Source organism: Tupaia chinensis, unplaced genomic scaffold (assembly GCF_000334495.1).
Source record: "Tupaia chinensis unplaced genomic scaffold, TupChi_1.0 Scaffold147918_1, whole genome shotgun sequence".
NCBI classification, from domain to species: domain Eukaryota; kingdom Metazoa; phylum Chordata; class Mammalia; order Scandentia; family Tupaiidae; genus Tupaia; species Tupaia belangeri.
In genome coordinates this window covers 409,349-415,146 of record NW_006207768.1, presented here as the reverse complement: position 1 = coordinate 415,146, position 5,798 = coordinate 409,349, and the positions used below count along the sequence as shown (strand labels likewise).

The window sequence follows — 5,798 nt, the reverse complement described above, 5'->3', positions numbered from 1 at the left end:
CCCTCCCTCCTTTTTAAATAGTTCCCAATCTAAATGGGAAAAAAAACCCACAGGAGGCACAGATTCATGAATATGCATTAGTCTTCATGCATTGTTATACATATGATTTCTCATCTACAAAGAAGGGTTTGGAAGACTTGTTATCTGACCAGAAAAGCCTGTAGTAAGTTGAGATAAAGGAGACTGACTCCAATCCCCTCAGCCTTTGCAATTGCTTTATATTCTAATCACTGCGCTAAGCATCTGTCCCCGGCAGGCAGCTTGTTCAATCTAGCAGATAACGAATGCAGCGATGGTGGCTGCCTGGCCCTGCCCCACTCGCACGCAAGGAGCTAGTGTTCCACTCCTTTGGTTACACAGGCAGCGGGGAAGCGCTCTCAGAGCTGTAATTGCCTCCGTTATGAAACATCTTCACCTGTTAGCCAAAGCTAAGTTGAATCACAGCAGAAATTATTAACAGTGGCTGTTTTCAAGCCAGCTTAATTTGAGCTGATGCTGCTGTTCACTTAACACAGATGAATAGGTGTGCAGGACGAGAGTCTAAGCAGAGATGACACCCCAATGAATATTTGCACGCAGCCCTGCTGTGGGGAGCTGGCTTGCACAACAACAGACAATTGTTAAAAATGCCAAAGTGGGGGGAGGGGCTCGGACAGGGCTGGCTCCTCTGCAGACCCCCTCTGTGCTCATGAGAACTTCCTGACGAATGGCAGCTTTTGACAGCTAAATCATTTTTTCAATTAGTTTCCACAAATGTTGGCAAACACAAACTGTTTCAGGGGGCACGCACGGTGGTGTGAGAAGCACTACCCTGCTTCAAATGTGGCCAGATGAGAAGCATTTCCCTGCTTCAAATGTGGCCAGAGACCCTCTTTCTCAGAGAGCCGAGCAAGCATTAAAATTTAATGGTCTGCTTTCATTTTCTCTGCAGTGTGCTGCGAGATGATTATAAATTACAGCATTCTGCTTACTTTTGACGGAATAAGTCATGTATCAGCATTTGATTTAGAAGCAATGTGTGCTTGACATATGAAACGCGTCCTGCAGATGTGATTTATCACAGAGCTCTTTTTTGTTTCAGAAGAAAATAGCTGCACACAAGGGTCACCATTGCGACAGTGACAGCCATCCCCGTAATGGGGGTATGGACGTGGCTTCAGAGGGTGAATTGGAAAAGCCTGAAAAATCCCAATGTATCTTTATTTTTTCAAATTGAAGAATCCTTTCGTTTACCCTCTAAAGCGTGACTTTGTTCCCAAAGATCTCGTTCTATTTGTTTGTTTGTTTGTTCTGGGTTAACTCTGCTGAGAGGAGATGAACCAGGCATTACCAAATATGGGAATTATTTGCCCAAGTTGGATGGGTGTGTCAGAGCAAGGCGTCCTCCTGGAATCCCAGAGCTTTTGGGGAAGCTGCTGGCTTATAGTTTCTGGTGCAATATGACCAGCTCAGGAGGGAGGTTGAGAACAGATGGCTTTTTTTTTGCTTGTTTATTTATTTATGTTTATTTGGGTGGGTATGGGACTAGACGAATGGTATAGAAAGGCAATGTTTGGGTCTTCTGTCCGCTGGTATGTCCAGTTGCTTCTGAGGTCGTGTCTAGTGGTGAGCCGAGCCCCAACAAGGCCCATGTCAGCACCTCTTTACCAGCAGCTCTGATGACAGCCACGGAAAGAATTGTGGAGAGACCCATGCTGGTTATTTAAGAGGTTTAACCAAAGACTCAGCTGGGCAATATTTTATTTACCAAGCCTAATAACAATAGCCCAACCGTGGAATCCCACATGTTAGTTCAAAAACCATGCTTCGTGGTACCAAGAGTAACTTGGAAATACAGTCCCCATCTCTGCTGTTCATCCGTCTGTGTAAAGCCCAGTGTCTGTGTCTTCTGGCCTTCTCTGTGTAGTTCATCAGCAACTCCGGTCAGTCATGCACAGCCTCATCTGTTCTGACCGTGTATTGCAGTACTTGGGGCGCTGTGCTGTGATTGTCTGTGGTCTTTCTCCCTCCTACGCTATCCTGTAATGACTACTTCTTAATTGTTTTCCTCTCCTGGCACAAAATAGGTTCTCAATGATTTTTTTGGCTGAATGAATGTTGAACAAATTTGTAAATGAATGGTTATTTCAGGTCAACAGAAGAAGTGAGAATGTATAACAAAGGTGGTAATAGTCTTCTCCTATCTTTTTCTGCCCTTTTTTGGGGGCTATAGGGTCCATGTACTTGCTGGAGAGAAAGGAGGAGGATTATGAGAAAGCACCCTGGGTGGGGGAGGGGGAGGCCATGCTGCAATCCCTTCTCCTCTTGGGATTTTGGGCAGGTACATGTACATGCCCGGCATGCTTTTCAAGATTCTGGGTCCAGGACTCGAGTCGCACAACTGTATGAGGTACAGCCACCTTATATGCTATACCACTAGCTGGTGGTATACCATTTTCTACTTTTAAAAATTCTGTTTATTTCTTTTGATGGGGCACACCCAACAAAGTCTTCACATCATGATCCATCCCTGGCCTGAGCCAGCTTGGGTCATGAGCACACACGGTACCAGGTATTTATAGGGTAGCCTTAGGATGTGAACCTGGGGCCTCCTCAGGTGGGACCAGCCCTTCAAAGCATTGGATTTTGTACAACCATCTGGCCCCTGTTTCCACTTTATATATGGAAAAAGTAATTCCTGTGTTCAGCCAGGCACATGGCTTCCTAGAATATCAACTGTATTTCCCGATCTGCCTTGCAGCTAGGTATAACCATTTTCTAGATCTGACCAATGTGATGTGGGTGGAAATGGTTTGATATTTGAGCCAATTTTCTTGATTATGGTTGGGAAGAGGCTGTAATGGCTTGAACTCTCACAGTCATTTTATACTTCAGGGTGCTCTTGTGATGGAAAACCCTGTGTAGTAGAGCACCAAGATGAAAAGATTTGGGGTCTCTGATACCAAAACAGCATACAGTCCTCCCCTGATTACTTCCAGGTTTCTTGAATATCTGAAGAGGGAAAAAACAAAAACAAAATAAAACAAAACAAAAATCCAGCTTCTTACAACGTATGAATTAAAATCCTTATTGTGGTTGAACAAAAGGACCACCTACATCATTTGTGAGGCTTGGTGCAAAATGAAAGTGAAAAGTCCTTTGTTAAAAAATTACTAACGGGACCAGCAGTTAGTGTAATGGCTATGTCGCTGGACTCCCACGTAGTCGACCGCAGTTCGAGTCCTGGACCCAGTGGCTTAAACTCACGCTGGGCGCATGTGCGTGCATGCCCAAGATCCCGAGAGGAGAATGGAGGAGAAGGGATTGCAGAATGGCCATCCCCTCTGGGGGGTGATTTCTCACTTTCTGTCTCTCTGTCACTCTCTGTCTGTCTGGCGAGCGCATGTGCCCTATAGACAAAACCTCTCCAAAAAAAAAAAAAAAAAAAACAAAAAACTAAAAATCCCAAGACAGCAGCAGCAGATATAATGGACAATGCTGTGTCCTTTAGAACACAGAACCTTGACCCTGGCCGCTGCATTGCTGCTGCAGGAGAAATAACAGCCAGGAGAAATAGAGTGGAATATGCAAAACAATGACATGACAAAACCTGTCAAATACTTCTCAGAATTGGAAAAGAGCATCTTGCTTGCTTTAGTAGAAAAGTACAAGTATGTGCTGGAATGGGAAAAAAGCGATGTGCGAACTATTGCCCTCAAACAAGTACCTGGCAAGCACTTGTCCACGAATACAACTCTCAGCTGAGTGTGTCACTGCGGGATTTCAAACAGCTCAAGAAGTGCTGGGAGAACATCAAGGCTCAGACCAAAAGCATTATGGCTCATGAAAGGAAGGAGGAAGAGAAACGCAGTCAGCCCCCTTCTGGCACCCACGACCCAGGCCAGGAGAAGACCACCTACATGCTGCTGGAGCAGCCCTGCTTCCTGCAGAGTCCTCCAGAGGACGAGCCCAGTACCACCCTGATACTGTAGCCCAGGGCAGTTCTTCCTGGGAAGCTAAATTATGGTCAAAAGAGTTTGATGGCTGATCATTCGACCAAGGTGAAGTCCAGGGAGTTCGTTGGTATCATTTGCTGCTTCAAATAGAGAACTGTGTGATGATGAGAAAGAATTCATACATTTTCCAGTGTGTGAGGGGACCTCCCAACCTGAACCCTCCTGTTTAGCTGTCAGAATAACAAACAATAAAAACTACAGGAGCAAAACCTCTCAGGAAGGTGCTTTAAAAAAAGATGCATGAGGAAGAATGCCATCAACAAATGTCCATTTTGCAACTGCAGCTGATAGATGAATGCGGTCGTGTGGCCAAAATTCAGCAGCTAGAGCGAGAGTGTGAGATGGCAGACGAGGAACACGGGATAAAAATGGAAGTTCTCAGTAAAAAGAAGATGGATTGGGGAAGAAAACGACAAGCTTTTACAAGGAATGGCCTGTTTCCTCATTCACTCGGCCTGTTCCCAATTCACCCTAAGACTTTGAAGGTGGTTCCCTTGTAATTAATTTGCACTGGCTGAGAAAGCCTGGGATGTGGACTTTCGGTCAGTTACCTGTAACAGAGCGATACTAGGGAAATTCCAGTGGTAGTAGTCACTTTCTTAAGATTACTTTCAATTAAACAGCTACACCCCGTGTGCCCCTCCAGTGGCAAAGAAGCTGTTATAGTCTGCTGAAAATTATCACTATGAATGCTATGATTCTGGATGTAATGTCTCTTATGAGAACCCTGTGTGGGGGTGCATTCCTTTTTGTTTTTTTTTTTAATCAAATGCAAGTGTGACTATAGTGTGGCTGATTTTTTCCCCCCTTGGACAGATAACAGAACTTTTCTATCTAACTAAAACCCCTCGCATTGACAGTAGCTGTCCTGGGAGGCCGCGCATTTCTCCAGTGGCCATGCCGTTGCTCGGAACTCCATGAGAATTCCAGCACAGCTTTTTATTCTTTTGGTGTCATTCTTTTAGTGAGGATCGGCTGCTTTGGAGCAGCCCAACATTTGGAAAGAGATTTTTTTCTAACGTGGCGCATAACCTGCTTTGTAAATCTTTCTGCCAAGAAGTATTTTATATAGTGTCTCCAACAGCGGTAGCTTTGATAGAACAAGGGTGTAACTACTTCGAGGGACAAATGTTCATTTAGATTTCTATATTCTGTTATGTTTGTTTTATTAAAAAAAAAAAAAATAAAAAAGACTTGCCAGAGAGAAAACACATAGGACCCTGAGAGAGGACACTGATCTTCCTTAGGGAGCCCTGTGTCTTTTGGCTCCTGCCAAAACTTGCCTCAAGTCACGTTGTACTGGTCCCCTCATCACTGACTAACCTTTAGCCACAGTTGCGGTAGGCAGCTAGGAGAGCTGTGACTGCGGTGTTTAACTCCATTGCATTTAGAGGCAGGTGTGATGAGTCATTTTTCTCTAAAGCTGGCTGTTTTGTCTGGGGCATAACTGGCTGACGCCCATATTGTGCGCCGGAGAGAAGATAGGAATATCCCCTCCTCCCGCTTCATTTGCTCCGAAACACTCTACATCTGCCGTGTTGAGAATATCGGGGCTAGTACTGGGTCGTCAGGGAAGTCACGATGTCTTTATTTTCTGGGCAAAAATGTGTCATAGCTTTTCTGACAACCCCAAAATATATTGTTTCTTCTTGAAGGACACTTTTGATGGGGGTAAAACAGAGTTGCGAAGGTCTCAGAGCAGTCAACTGAAGCTAAAAACAGGAAAAAGAGAAGAGCTGGGGCAAAGGTCCCTGGCCCGAGGTGACAGAGGAGAGAGAGACTTGTTAGGACAAGAAGTGAATA

The 5,798-nt window shown here is 44.8% G+C and overlaps 1 pseudogene; it reads left to right on the top strand.

Annotated features, from left to right (window-relative positions):
- Nucleotides 1-3,564: 3,564 nt before the first annotated feature.
- Nucleotides 3,565-4,470, top strand: LOC102468915 (myb/SANT-like DNA-binding domain-containing protein 3; annotated as a pseudogene).
- The last annotated feature ends 1,328 nt before the right edge of the window (nucleotides 4,471-5,798 follow it).